We start from the raw sequence: 15748 nt of genomic DNA, 5'->3' as shown, positions 1-15748 counted from the left end.
TCAGGTCAATAGTGAATAAATGGTGTTGCTAATTTGTTGGCCTATGTAAAATGAGTTGGTGGACTCAATCTAGCTTCATACAAGCAAATTACTATGACAATTAACTGGATTCTCCACGTCAGCTGAAAGGCCAATGCTGAAACAGGCCTAGTGAATTGTCTTTCCAGGGCCAGCTCCAGCTATTTTGCCACCCCTAGCAATGAAGCAAAAAAAAAAAAAAAAAAAAAAAAGAGAAATCCGATAGGCAGTACTTCGGCAGCAGTTCAATCGCGCTGCTGCATTCTTCCGCGGCAATTCAGCGGCGAGTCCTTCCCTCCCTCAAAGAGGGACCTGCCGCCGAATTGCCGCCAAAGACCCGGACGTGTCTCCCCTTTCCACTGGCCGCCCCAAGCACCTGCTTCCTTCGCTGGTGCCTAGAGCCGGCCCTGCCTCTTTCCCTTAGCCCTGGTCTACACTGGCGGGGGAGCGGTCGACCTAAGATACGCAACTACGCAAATAGCGTAGTTGAAGTCGGCGTATCTTAGGTCGAATTACCTGGCAATGAGGACGGCGGCGAGTCGATCGCTGCCGCTCCCCCATCGACTCCGCTTCCGCTTCTCACGAGCTGGAGTTCCAGAGTCAACAGGGAGCATGTTCGGGGATCGATTTATCCGCGTCTAGATGAGACATGATAAATCGATCCCCGATAGATCCATCTCTATCCACCGATCCGGCGGGTAGTGAAGACCTGCCCTTAGAGGCCCATCCACATCAAGGTTTAGGCACATTGGCAAGAGCAATGATGTTTGCACTGCTGTTCTCTGGGCTATAGCTATTTCTTGAATGAATTTCCAATGCTATCAATGTACCTCTTTTCATGAGCAGTAAATTTGCTGAACATTTTTTTTAAACTTTCCCTTTATCATAGAATATCAGGGTTGGAAGGGACCTCAGGAGGTCATCTAGTCCAACCCCCTGCTCAAAGCAGGACCAATCCCCAGCCAGATTTTTACCCTAGTTCCCTAAATGGCCCCCTCAAGGATTGAACACACAACCCTGGGTTTAGCAGGCCAAAGCTCAAACCACTGAGCTATCCCTCCCCCTATGTTAAATCCATGTGCTCCAGCAGCTGGTCATCACATGTTGGAGTGAGCTGGCTTTGCTTGAGTGGTGATATTCATCTCTTCTCACTGAAAAAACATATCCCTTGCCACTCCAAATTTTTTTCCAGCCATACCTTTCTCCATTAAAAATGTGCTGCTGGAAGGCGATGCTACTTGGGAATGCATCACAGCAAGGAAAGAGTAGGAACAGTAAGCATTTTATCACTGAGAGAGATGACCATGACTATTACACATGGTTAAAGCCCATGTATATTTTTAAGTTGACAATCGATGTTTGCATTGAGATGAATCAGTGTCTTCTGGGCCATCTTGATTTTGAAAGCTGGATGAATACTACAATCACAGCAAAGGCTCAAAGCAGTGACCATAGTAGATTGTGGGTACCAGCTGACCTTAGCGCAGAGGGATTTTCATTAGATGAAGAGGTTAAGGGAAACTATAAAGAGGAGGAGGAGGAGGAAAGACAAGCAAATCAACACCACTTGCTGGGAAGATTATGGTGTTTTTATTCAGGTCTTTATTTCTGGAGTCATGCTATGAGGGACTTCCACAAAGAGGACCATCCTTGTAATCCTCTTCAAAGGGGCTGTATTAATTTTCCCACAATTCACTGTGGGACCTGGGTGATGACATGTATAAGCCATAGTCCTCTCATCCTCATGGATCCCACAGAGACTACCACATCAAAGTAAGGAGGGGTTTTACCATGAGTACTGATCCTTCTTCTGCACAGGAAGGACATATCCAGGTGAGGCGAGTCCCCTCCACATGTAGATCAACAGGGCCCTTTAATTCTAAACATATAATATCCTTTTTAACAACTCCCTGCTGAAATTGCTATTGTATTATTTCACCGTTCTTTTTACTTCCCCTCCCCCACAATAAATAAATACAACTCTGTAACTCCTGTCCCCTATGTATTGTGTTGAATATTAGACTATTCCAGACCCTTAACTGGATATTACACCAGAAGACAACTAAAATACCTACAGAATATTCTCTGATAAAGTGGAACAATCCAAGGACCCAATCCTGCAATTGACAGCATGTGGACAGGCTGCTGGGCCAGCATGGAACCCCTTCATCTTCAGTGGGGCTTGGTGCTGCAGTCTGCACAGGTGCAATGTCCTCCTCGATCAGGTTGAAAAGTTTTTGTCCTTATTTCCATTTGCTGTAAAATTACCCATAAAGGTAGAAAGTAAGTTCTGCACCTCCTGAAGGAGAGGGGAAGACATCTGCACATAACTAAGCACAACAAAAGTCACCAAGAAATTCTGTCATCTACTTATAATATTTCCAGCTACAGTGTGTCCCTTACAACATACCCCTGGTTTATTTGATTGAGTGATTATGAGCCATACTGTGGCCATCCTCTGTGTGAATGCATAAGATGGGCAGGGGGGCATAAAAAATGGCTTCAAATTTAGGTCCCACAATAGGCTGGCTACTATTTAAGACCTGAGTGCAAGGATTGCTTCCCACTAATGGACCATCCCAATATGGGCAAGAAAGAAGAGGCAAGTCCATGGCCAGGTCTCTGCTCTGACCACAAGAAGGGAGTGCCATTAAGGTACAATATCTTCTATTGTGGCTTTGCACCAGACACTCTACGTGGCCCAGTGCTTAACAGATTATAATAAGTCTTAAGATGTTAAATTCAATTCATGCTCAAATACCACTGGAGTGGCCAGCTGGTAGCTAAATAGCTATCCAATAATTTGAGTATTTCCTTAGACACTGAGTGGAGTTTTCTGCCAAAAGGAAGTAAATAAGTTTTGTATTAAAAAAATCAGTACAGCCTGCACAATTAATAGGACCATTAATTCTTTGGTTTTAAGACATAGCAACAGATTCCAGATACATCCTTCCCTGTCATTAGAACTGACCATTAGAGCATCCTTTCTATTCAAGCGCATCCACAGGCACAGGAAGTGTCGTTCATGACTGATGACCCCCGCCCCAGGGCTGCTTCCCCCCTTTTCACTGAGCCATCTGCAGAAGTAGCTCCAGAGCAGAAGCAAGAAGAGAGAGTTTATTTTTGGCAGATAGGGTGTTGGGAGGGGTCCTCAGCAGGACCTTAGAAAATCTATTTAAAATAGCCAGGTTTCTTTTAAAATATTACTACATCAATTTTTCTAATGGAATTCCATGGCTGCAAACCTTTTTTATTCATCACTAGTTTGGAAAATCTTCCGTGAAGGTTGCCATGAAAATAGGTTAATGCAAGTCTCTTCTTCCATATTGAAAACTAAATAGTCCAATGGGCTGCTATATATGAAAACACCAGTCAACAGAGAAGTTACCATGAAACCTCTCTAAAAGGGAAGTAAACCCATACTTCTCTCTACTTCATATCTTTTGATGCCACATACACACAAATCAAAGACATGCAGAAATGAAACTACATGTAGCATAATATGTCTAAGGAAAAGTTTTATAAAGCCTTGGATCTCCTTTTAACATAATGTGGAAACAAGACAACATTTGCTCATAAGGGACTGGATTCAAAAGCCCAGTGAAATCAGTGGAAAGATTCTCAACTGAATCAGTGCACTTGGATCAAAAAGAGCACAGTTAGAGTTGGTTAACGGTTTTTCCATTGCAAAACAATTTTTTAATGAAAAATGGCCTTTAACTAAATGGAAATTTTCATAAGAATACTTCTGCTTTCACTGATTTTTTTCTTTGGGGGGGGTATTTTTGGAGGGAGCGAGCGAGTTAGTAATTATTCATTTTGGTTTGGGGGGAATGAAATAAAAAAAAGGAAAGCATGTCACCTTCTTTTTCTCGTTTTTACATTTTACACCTCCCTTTATCCAGTGGTAATAATCGGTGGCAGGAGTGGGGATAATGGGTGGAATAAAAAAAAAAAAAGAGAGAGAGAAAGGGTGTTTTTTCCCATCTCCACTTAAGTGAAACTTCTCAAACAAAACTGGAAAAATTTCAAATAAAAATGATTTTTTTCCCCATTTTTCTCTCTTTTACATGAATTACACTTGCCTTGATTGGAGCAGATCTAAGCAAAGTATATAAGAATTACATTAGAGCTATGTGGGAAATGGTATTTCCATTCTGCAGAAAAATTTGCATTTCTGAAATATTTGTGTTCTTAATCACAACCAAGGCGGCATATGCTGGGGAGTCAAACAACCCACCCACTCACCTGCTAAACAAACAGCCTGGGAAGTTGGGCGGGCGGGAAACTGGACAGCCTGGAAAGCCAGGCACCCTCATGATCTCCGTGTGTGTTTGTCTGGTTTCCATCAAAAGTTTTGTCGCAATTAGGACATTTCAGTTCCATCAAATCAGCATTTTCTGATGGAAAAACTGTTCCACTGGGAAACTTTCAGTCAGCTCTAGGATGCACGGACTAAACAATTATATTCTTACAGCCAATTGCTCTCCCTTTGTGATTTCTTCCTGCCCTCCTCATTTACATTTTCTTTTGTATATTAAATAATTGGGGCTAAATATTTGCATCACACTGAGATGATTCCCCTTGCAGAGCTTTCTTAAGATTGCTTTCTTGTGAGGAATGATAGGCACAATGACTACTTGTTCTGTCCCCAACCAGAGAGGATTGGCCAGGGAAATGTGCATAGTGCTTGTGCCAATATAAAATCTCTAGCCCCTCTGTCACATCTCCATTGGAGCTGTGCTGCTATGACTTTGCCACCCAATACTTTTCCTGGGCACCCCACCTTCGGCAGTATTAAGGCACTAATTATTCAGAAGTGCTGATTGTCACAGTACCCACGTTAACTGTGGTTAACTCCTTGTGGTCTCCTCAAGGGCATATCACTTAGCTCTCAGGCTTCCAGGCATCACCTTTCTTGGGGCAGACCCCTGTGATTGTCTCTGTCCAGTCCAAGGCTTTAGGCTGCACACCCCTGCAATTCACTGAGATTACCTCAGCAGCTCTGACTTCAGTTCAGCACCTGCAGTCTGTTCTCCCAGGGTTTACTTTCTGAAAGCTGGCTAGTTAAGTATTATTTATTCAGAACAAAGGCATTACAGAGAAAACATATCTTCAAAACAATAAACAGCTTATATTCATGCCTAGCTTACCGGGTATAACCCTTGTTCCACATGGAGACCCTAGTAGGCCTAAAACACTTCAGGTCCTCCCACAGGCCTGGTTCCATTGGTCACAGTCTAATGCCTATCCGTTCTCAGATCAGGGTTGTTTTATTCCATTTCAAGTTCTTTGTCCACTAAGGCTTTTGAACCAAGTCAGACCAATCTATGTGATTTTTCCCTCAGGCAGGTAAAACTTCAGAAGACTTGTTACCTGCATTGTTTCAGTATTGGGAATTTGTATTAATTTCCTCCTTCCCCCCTTGTTTTTAGTTCCTGTGGGAAGCATTCTTTATCTGGAGCATTTAGTCAGTGCTTGTGTTCCTGACAAGACCATCCAATTAAAACAATAGCCTTTAATATGTCATGATTCCATAACATGTCACTGGGCACCCTGAATTCCAGAATCAGTGGGAGCTGCACGTTCTCAGCACTCTGAGAATCAGACCTTAAATATCCTCCACCTTTTCTGTCGATCTCTGGGGGGTTGGAGGAGGAGCAACTATGTGTACATCCTTTCCCCAGTGACCCCGCTTTAGCCCTGTCCTGTACTTTCCACTTATAATCTGCTGATTCCTGAGCTTTCCTTAAGTGCTTTCCTCTTTGAAAGATCATTTTTGTGTCTTAAAGTGATTTTAGAAAGTCTCTAGCTGCTCCTGGAAAGTTTTGCTTAGTGCTGTTATTATGAGTCAATACAGCGAAGATGGATGTCACCCAAGAGGAATTAACAGCAAAATCCAGATTAAAATAGTCAGCTGTGCAATTATGTCATTTTTACAGACAATACAGAAATCTGGTTTCTTATTAAAAGGTTCACACCCAACCTACTTTTGAAGAATCATAGAAGATTAGGATTGGAAGAGACCTCAGGAGGTCATCTAGTCCAACCTCCTGCTCAAAGCAGGACCAACACCAATTAAATCATCCCAGCCAGTGCTTTGTAAGGTGCTAGGTGCTGTATAAAAAAAAAAAAAAAGATTAAAGTCCCTGCCTCTGAGCTACCTGAAACTAGCATATTTTTAAACTAAAATAATTGGTAGGTATTTCAACTGACACAAACGATAAATAGTTTTAAAAGTCACTGAAAATATGTAAAATGTTTTCACTTTAATTTTATTTTTTGCTCTTACAGTGTGTTCTGCACCACTGCCTCTCCAATCCATCAGCTCAAAAACACTCTGAAGTCTTGTATTCAGCATTACCCAAATCTGGAAAAACATTAAAAATAATAACTTGCTGTAATTAGCATAATAGCAGAAAGTCGCTGCATGTCAACACATGAAGCACTGTAGTTTGAATTCACATTGCATTATTACATTAGAGCAACACTTTCTCCATTATTTTGTAGGGTTTTTTTTAATGAACTCAAGCATCTCATTTGTTTTTTAAACTGCTGCTGTGTATTGGCCAAATATCTTTGCTGAGCTCTCAACCACCAGTCCCGAAGGGCTCTGTTAAGTCTCTACAGCACTGAACTAGAGTGGGGGAGGTATTCTTCCTGTGGAAGGCAGGCAGAATAGACCTGATTCCACCTGCCTTGTACCTTGTGTTGTCATCACTTACACTCGTGCAAAGTAACTCCAGGAGTGCTTGGGGATGCATGCCCTCCGCCCCAGAGCTGTTATGCTACCATCTATAAAATACTCACCTCTACATTCACGTTTCACTTTTAACAACCAACTTAGCTATTCCGTATTATACTGTGCATGTCATAACAATTGGCTAGCCAACCCTTCCTTCCCCAGATGGACCCCCAAGGCGCTGGGCCTAACAGACTCTCCTGCCCCCCTTCACATGGAGAAGAGCAGCTGCAGCCTCAAGGCAGTGTCACTCACCCAACTCTGTAATTTAGTCTCAAGATATTTTTCTCATTTGCAGTGCTGCTTTTGGTCACCTTCATCTCGTCCCACTCCTACCACTGCAGCCCTTAGCAACCCAGCCTCGCTCTTGTGGGCCACTGTGTTTTTCATCTTCATCCCGCCATATTTCTACTCTCTTTTACCCTTTCCTATCTCCCCGCCTTGTCAGTCTTCCTCTCTTTTTTGTAGACATCCCTTTCTTGCACCAACAATCCTTGCCTCTGTCCTAATTTAACCCCAAGTGTCTTTATCCCACCCCCAAACTAATGTGACACATACCTGAACAACCCTGACCTTTTGCTTGTATGTTGTAACCATTTTCCTCATCCTTTGTTTTTTGTCAATGCTTCTGGGTGGGGACTCTGATGTGTTTGTACAATGCCTAGTACACTAAGCCTCCAATCCTGATTGGGTCCTTCAATGCAATCTTAATATAAATACTAATTTACTTTATCCAGCTTTACCGCATTTTAAATACAGATCTTGAATATTGCCATGTGTCTTACATTAGACATGCAATGCATTTTACTTTTGTACGTACAGAAATTTATGGAAAAATTTGTTTTCCACATGGAGGAATGAACTCTGCTTTCCTCTAACTGCATTCAGAGCTCCGTGACCACATCTGAAAGTGTTTCTTGTCATCTCTTCTTGTTTACTATAAAGATCCAGTATGCTACCATAAATGTCTAAAATGAGGCCAGATATTTTCAATTATTCATTTCATGAAGATGCCTTTTCAATCACAACTTCTTATTTGCAGCTCAGCTGCTTGGGTCACATTTCACTTTAAGAGCCAAACTTCCTGATTATTAAAAGTTCCCGTCTGAATCAGTCTCAAAGTGAGCAAGGACAGATTTCCTGTGTAAAACAAGGGCTCTTCAAACAGCAATCGTTTAAAAACAAAACAAAACAAAACAAAACAAAACAGACACATTACCTCAGACACACAACAGCAAACTTTCACTGAGCTGATGAGAACCCTAGCAGGGTGTGTTTATTGTCAGTTTGGGTTTTATTTGACACATGTGGCTGTGGCTTAAAGCAGCGCAAGATCTACAGTTAAACCATTCCAACATTCCCATTAAAGCAAGTTCTACATCAATATATGTGATTTTAGGGCCTGATACAATTACTTTTAAAGTCAGTGGAAACACTCTCTTGGATTACCATGGGATTTGGACCAGGCTCTTATTCAACTTTGACCCACAAGTAGTACCTGCAAAAAATTTCCCAGAGTTCCATGCTTTGGGAAATGGGAGGTATTGCTGATGGAGAGCTAACATTTATCAGTACTTTTGTGCTAATTAGCCAGACTCTTCCCTGTGTTTCACTTTACAAAATTCAGTATCGGTGTGGGGTGTGGTTAGAGGAGCAGAGCAGAGGAAGCTTACAGAGCAGAGGAAGCCATAAGACAGGGACACGAAACCCCACCATGGTGCACCATAAATACCAAATCTATCTGCCAGTGATAGATTTAGATTACCATTGTGTGAATTCAAGCACTCTAATACCCTCCCTAAGACTACTCCCCCCCACCTCCATGCAGGAGCCGCACAGAACATTTTCCAGTCTAATGGACAGCGTAGTCCCTGTAGCTCCTTGTATGTCCTCTGCAGTGGGGCAAGGATGGGAGAATCCATATAACAGTAGATCCTCATGTTCAGTCTCCAGCCCACCTGTTTCCCATCCTCATCTTATGTGCAAGGAGTCTCCATGAAGCTGAACTCGGACTATGCCCGGGGTACATGCCCCTTTATTCAGCCACCCAAAATCTGCCCTCCCTTGTGCACAGAAACTTCACACTGCCAGGAGGCCTCTGCGGCGGGGAAAAATGGGGGTTGGAATTGCTAATAACTGATTGCATTACACACTGGAACTCAAACTCCAGGGATCCTTGTCACATTTAAAACATGTTCTATCTTGTAATACAAATAAAAATCTAACAGGACTACAAAATTGCCAATGAAAATGGACAATCTATTATGAGGGGGGAGGGGTTGTTTCTATTATGCTACTGCTTTCCAACCACAAAACAGCTAGTGCTCCATAAAGGAAATCCTGTCTAGACCCTTTTAGCCAGATCTGTATTTTATTCATAGCTGAAAAAAGGTCTAGATGCTGTGCTATGAGCAGTTTGGTTTATACCAGCTAGAGGTTTGTCAGTCTTTTCTTGCACATCCTGTTCTCTGAAATGATGAACAAGGAAGCAGTTATAAAAAGTAACATGAAACACTTCAGTGGGTACATTTTCTGCCACAACAAAATTGGTAGGGGAGAGATGCATGGCTAACAATACTGACTGTGTGTGCAAGTCCCAGCACTCTAAGTTTAAGGGGACACTATTTTTCAACACTTTCTTTGAAATGTCAATCTATTTAGAAACCATTCTGCTAATGTAATGTATTCTACTTTTTGTCCCATGTTCTTTAGTACTACTGATTACCTGCATGAAAATATAATTGTTTCCTAAAAGTTCATCTGCTCCTGTTGCTTATTCCCTGTATGGAGTCATTTTTATATCAATTAGTTGCTATGGAAATTATAACAGCATCATTATGGTAGGATTAGGATTTCAAAATAGAGAAGTAAAAGGGACACACTGAACTCTTTGTATGAAAAGAGTTTGTGTCAGAAACTGGGACATCAGTGGTCGTGCCTAGTGATGGGAGCAGGCGTCGGTAATCAGGAAGGGGAGCGAGGATCAGAGCAGGAGTCAAAGGCCAGAGGCCAAAGCCAAGGGTCAGAGCCAAAGTCAGAAGTCAGGAATTGGAACGGAGTGGACAGAGCCAGGTTATCTGGAGTGAGGCGAGGCAGGGGCAGGCGCTACCGCAGCCATGGGCGAATGCATTGAGCAGCCGCCTGTGATGCTGGCATACCAGGTACCAGCTCATGCCATAGCTCCTAGGCCTCAACTGAGCACTGAACAATGCGTAGCTGGAAACCAGTCTGGCTCCCCTGTGTGTTAGTCTTGTTAAAATAGGTGTTAAGTTTATGAAAATGTGTTCAGATTTTATGAAATGCTTGTAGGATGCAGCATGTAGTAATCTCACTTTAACATCTGTACCCCATATTATAAGGTTACATTGAGTGTTTGCGTTGTAAACCTCTGTAACTGTGTAAGTCATCAAGCAGGAACGGAACATTAAGCAATGTAAAATGCTGGCTTCCTACAAAAGGTGTTAGATCCTGCCCACCAAGAAGGCCCATTGAAACTAAATGAGCCATTGTAAAACATCAGAGAACAAAGACTTTGTTAATTGCTCTCCCCACACCCTGAAGAGGAGACATGCCTGGGGACTTGACCCATCATCTTCAACTCTGGGGGAAGGGAACAAAAATCCCTGACAAGAAGCTGGAGCTCTGTGCAGCTTGGACTTTAGGAGGGCAAGATTTCTAAACATAAGTAAAAAACAACAGAGAGTCCTGTGGCACCTTATAGGCTAACAGACGTATTGGAGCATAAGCTTTTGTGGGTGAATGCCCACTTCGTCAGACGTGCCGCAGGACTCTTTGTTGTTTTTTACAGATCCAGACTAACACGGCTACCCCTCTGATACTAAACATAAGTAAGGGAACCCCAACTGCTTAGCCTGGGTTAGCCCTAGAGGATGTATAGAGCTTGCATATTACAGTAGCCTCTATCACCTAAGACTATAACACATTTATGTGTGTATGTTTACCTGCTTTAACCTTGTAACTAATTTCTTATTTTTAGTAAATAAACCTTCAGTTAATTTATTAAAGGATTGGCAACAAGTGTTGTCTTTGCTATAGGATCAAAGGTGCAACTGATCTGGAGTAAGTACTGATCCTTTGGGACTGAGAGTAACCTGAGTCCTGTTGTGATGTTTGGTGTAAGGGACCATCTATCCCAATGGCAAACTTGCCCGAGTGTCAAGATAGATCAGAATACCCCAGGGGACTGTCTGTGACTCCATTATAAGGCTGATCTAGTCCTTGAGGAGTTCACACTTGATATTGGGTTGGTGAAATCTAAGTATAGAACTCACAGCCTGGTTTGTAACCTGCCCTGAGGTCGATACTCATGCTCCTGAGCCATTCCAGACAGCTTGAAACTGCCAAACTGGTGCTGGGCTTAAGAGCCAGTCTTCTGATTCTTCCCACCAATGAGATGGGGTAGCCAAGTAGGCAGCTACTCTCATTAGGCCATCTGGAGACTGGCTCTACTGCACATCCTTATTCCTGACAGGATGTTTGTTACTATCTTCAATAATAAACAACAAAAAAGAAAAACACGTAGTAAATATCATCCAGATCAGAGTAGATTCATAACGGATTTTTATTATTATTATTATTATTATTATTATTTTTTACAATTTTTCTTCAGTCATTTGTTGGTTTTTACCTGAGACCGAACTACAAGAAAGTGTTATGAAAATGCCACAACCACCCACCAAACCTGGTAAGTGAATGCTGTGGTGGATATAACACTAGCACAGTGAAGTAATTATAAATGAGCTACTACAGGGGTAGGCAACCTATGACACGTGTGCCAAAGGCTGCACGTGAGCTGATTCCACTGGTCTACAATTTTTGAGAAGTCGTCTGCTTCAGAGATAAAATGTGCTATTTATTATGTATTTTGATGTGCTGGATTGTGAACAATGTTGAGGGCTGCCATCACACCATCGATGTTGTTGCAGGCTACAAGATCACCTTCCATGAAGAAGAATGGGACAAGATCCTTTTGACGGTCACGGAACATGGAAACCCTAACATCACCTGCCAGGAGATTCCACTGCTGTAGTCTGGAGCCCAACAGCTCTGCCTTACTCTTGGGTAGTTCCAAATCCCTGACAAGGTCATTCAGTTCACCTTGTGTTATGAGGTGTGGTTCAGAGGAGCAGGATGGGAGAAAATGTGGGTCCTGTGACATTGATGGTTCAGGACCAGAAGTTTCATCCTTTTCCTCTTCCTGTCTGACTCAAGTGAGAATGATTCTGGTGCATCAGGAACCGGCAGTCCTTCTCCGTGGGGTACTGGGCCTATAGCTGATGGAATGTTTGGATAATGCACAGTCCACTTTTTCTTCTTTGACACACCTTTCCCAACTGGAGGCACCATGCAGAAGTAACAATTGCTGGTATGATCTGTTGGCTCTCTCCAAATCATTGGCACTGCAAAAGGCATAGATTTCCTTTTCCTGTTCAACCACTGGCGAAGATTTGTTGCACATGTGTTGCAGCATATGTGTGGGGCCCACCTCTTGTCCTGATCTCCAATTTTGCAGCCAAAATAAAGGTGATAAGCGCAGTATAACCACTATGGTTAAGAAAGCCTTTGTGATGCAAAAGTCACTTCACCACAAACATAGCAGAAGTTATCTGCACTGTTCACACAAGTACGAGGCATCTCTGCTCACTTTGGCTAAACAGAAATGTGTCCCTTTGCAAAATCAAACACTGACAAATAAGAGAGCACGACACTGTATGATTTCTAGAGCTGATATAGGGCAATTTGTTCAGCAGAGTGATGTAAGCTTCGTTATGATTGCATCATCCATGACTTCTAGGAATAACATGATGCAATTCATATCATGTATGACGCAATATCTGCTTGAGATTGCATCATTCATTGTTTTGCCTAAAAAGCAAGTACTGTCCAAACCCAGTCATAGATTTATTCATAGATCCAGTCAAAGATGTATTTTAGTCATTTCTGGTTTAAATTGAGATCCCTTCCCTTTATAACTCACTTATCCTCTGCCATTTCCAAGTCAAGGGTCGTATATACTGACCCAATAGCATATCTTGAAAACTAGAGCCAATCAACAATTTTAAGCATCATTTTCATTCTCAGTGGCCCAGAATTAGTAAAGTTTGACTACATTTATTTCAGAAGCATTTTGGCTGTAGAGCAGTGTTTTCAGTGGCACTCACACTGCCCGAGTCTTGCCCACCGGTCTGGGGGGCTCTGCATTTTAATTTAATTTTAAATGAAGCTTCTTAAACATTTAAAAAACCTATTTACTTTACATACAATGATAGTTTAGTTATATATTATAGACTTATAGAAAGAGACCTTCCAAAAATGTTAAAATGTATGACTGGCACATGAAACCTTAAATCAGAGTGAATAAATGAAGACTCGGCACACCACTTCTGAAAGGTTGCCGACCCCTGAGCTACTACATAGTAGTGACCATAGGAGAAGACAAAAATTAATGTAATTTGGGTGGACTCATACCAAAAACATTGGGATAGGAAACATTTAGAACACTACTACCATGCCCCGAAACAGCATCAGACAAGGCATGTACATCTTTTCACAAAATAAAGGCAGTACGAAGACAACAAATACATGGTTTGGTTAAAGCTCAAATCTCAAAAGGTCATTTAAACCAATCTGGTATCTAACAGAAAATGGAAAATAACCCAAATTAAGCCAATAGAAGGAGCAAGCACTATGGCGGTTAAAGTGTAAGAGGGACATAAGGAGATTTTAAAAAGAATTTAAAAGAGCAAAAAGCCAAAGTGATAAAACTGTTATAAATGCCAAGTCTGCTGAAATCAAAGAAGTAAGAGAGAGCAATAAAGAGAATAAGGACATTCCAGGGATTAAGCTAAATAATTTCTTTGCATCAAGTCTTCATTACAGAGGATGTTGGAAAATCATCTACTGTGAACCTTCACTTTTAAGGTAAAAAGGATGAGGCATTATCAAAGACTGTCCAAAGAGAAGAGGCAGGAAAAAATAATTTTAAAAGATGTTTTCCCATGCACTCCTTTGTAGGGGCGGAAAATTTTTTGATGTATGTTTTTCCATTGGAAAAGGATTAATTTGCAAAAAGCTCAATGTTTTGCAGAAACACGTCCATTTCAATAAAATTTCACTGAGTAACAAAACCAGAATTAAGCATTTCAATAAAGTCAAAGCGTTCCATTTTGACCTTTTCAGAATGAAAACAATTTGGCTTTCCATTTCAAAATGACTGCCACTTTTAAAAAATTTATAAACATAAAGCCAAAATCAGAATGAATTGTTTCAGTTTTAATTGAAACTAGACATTTTGATTGACCCAAAGTGATTTTTTCCCCCCAAATTTTTTATTTTGCACAACATTTTTTGGTTTTGTTCCATTTTGGGAATAGAAAAAAAAAACTGAAGCCTTAGAATTTCCTGTGAAGCAGAAAATCCAGTTCTCACCCAGCTCTGTTCCTTTATTCCCATATTTTAGCCAGCAGGTAGAACCCAGTAGAACCCTAATTCATGGATTATTTCAGTGACTTTGGGCCATTATTGGAGGTTCTCTGTTTAGTGTCTCCCCATTGACAGTCTTCTGCTGAATTTTCATCCTTGCTTCCACTCTCACATTCTAATTCAGGTGACCTTTGACCTCTCTCTTCTAGCATGACCTCTTTCAGAGGTCTTGTCTGTTTTCTCTTCCAAGATCAAGTAGACCAAGTGCATATAAGCCATAGTGGGAAAGTTCCAACCTCAAACCACTCAGGTAGATGTATCTTTCTAGTCCTAATAATCATGTAAGACAGGTATCTTTTTCTAGTACCAATAATCAGGGAAGAAGTCCACAAGATAGTCCTCATATTCACAGAATAATATTTTACTTCATTGGTGTCTGTTTTTATATAGCTACTCCCAGGTGTTCCCATCTCCAAGTCAAAAGAAACGTCCTTTCCCCCTACTGCTACACTATAAAACATTTTTCCAGAAACGTAGAGTAGTTTTGACAGTGAGGCAATACATCTCAGTCTTTATACTGTGGAGCTTTATTGGTTGTAAAACTCTTCCTCTGAAGGATATTTCTGGGACATCTGGAGGATGGTTTTTATAAGCAGCGTTCTGGTTTATGAACTTCAGAGACAGCGGAAATATGGGGCCAAGTCCGTGGGTGTACTGAGGCTGCTTGATGCTGTATGTACTTTTGTCATGTGTAAACCATAAACTCAGCCTAGCCAGCTCAGAGTGGTTCACCCCAGTGATCCTGAAATGACACTGAGCTGACATAAGAGCTTATATACACACCACATACTCTTTACCTCCAGCTTAAGGCCTGTTCTAGAAGTTCCATACACTTCACTAGTGCAGGTCAGATCCTTCCTGGGGAGAAAGGGGCATGGCTAGAAAAAAGGAGGCATGGTCAGGCTCACAAGATGCCAATTTTGGGCAACATTTTCAGTCCTCCATGGCATTACAGGCTGGTGTGAGTGAGGGAAATGGTATGTAAAAAGCACCAGAATCAGGGCCGTGCAAAGGAAAGCTTTAAAACTCCTTTTGCACACCACAGACTGACTTCCTTTCTGTGCACGTTGGCTGTACCCAAGGATCTGGCTACATTGATTTCCCTCCCCAGGCAGAACTTTGGGATATGGTGAATTCAAGCACTGTAGTCCAGGAGGCCTAGCATTAATTCCCCCATGTTGATAAGGAGTAGGCCTAGGACGGATTCTCATTTAGTTGGAGTCTAATTTTAGTGCCTTCTGCACTACTTCAGAATGTCTGTGATGATCCATACTTACCTGCAGGGTAGATAAAACACATCAGTGAATCAGCCTGTGGTCCCAAACTTGATTGTGATGTAGGGTATTTCTGTTCTCATTCTCCTCCATTGCCAAAACCCTCTCTCTGCAGCTCCTCTTTTATTTTCATGTTTTTGTAGCCTCCTCCAAGTTTTGCCGCTCCTCTTACTATAGTTGCTCAATTGTTTTGCAACTATTATTTGTTATT

The 15748-nt window shown here is 41.7% G+C and overlaps 1 long non-coding RNA gene across 1 annotated transcript in view; it reads right to left on the bottom strand.

Annotated features, from left to right (window-relative positions):
* Positions 1-1624: 1624 nt before the first annotated feature.
* The window catches only part of LOC135981095 (uncharacterized), an 87315-nt gene continuing 73191 nt past the window's right edge, over positions 1625-15748 (bottom strand). The window contains exons 2-3 of the long non-coding RNA XR_010598060.1: positions 6311-6388; positions 1625-2274 (exon numbers count right to left, since the gene is read on the bottom strand). This is a non-coding gene — a long non-coding RNA (uncharacterized LOC135981095). The remainder of the gene's footprint in view (positions 2275-6310; positions 6389-15748) is intronic.

Source organism: Chrysemys picta, chromosome 2, assembly GCF_011386835.1.
Source record: "Chrysemys picta bellii isolate R12L10 chromosome 2, ASM1138683v2, whole genome shotgun sequence".
Lineage (NCBI taxonomy): Eukaryota > Metazoa > Chordata > Testudines > Emydidae > Chrysemys > Chrysemys picta.
Note: the sequence above shows the minus strand (reverse complement) of the source record. Positions and strands in the feature narration are given on the sequence as shown.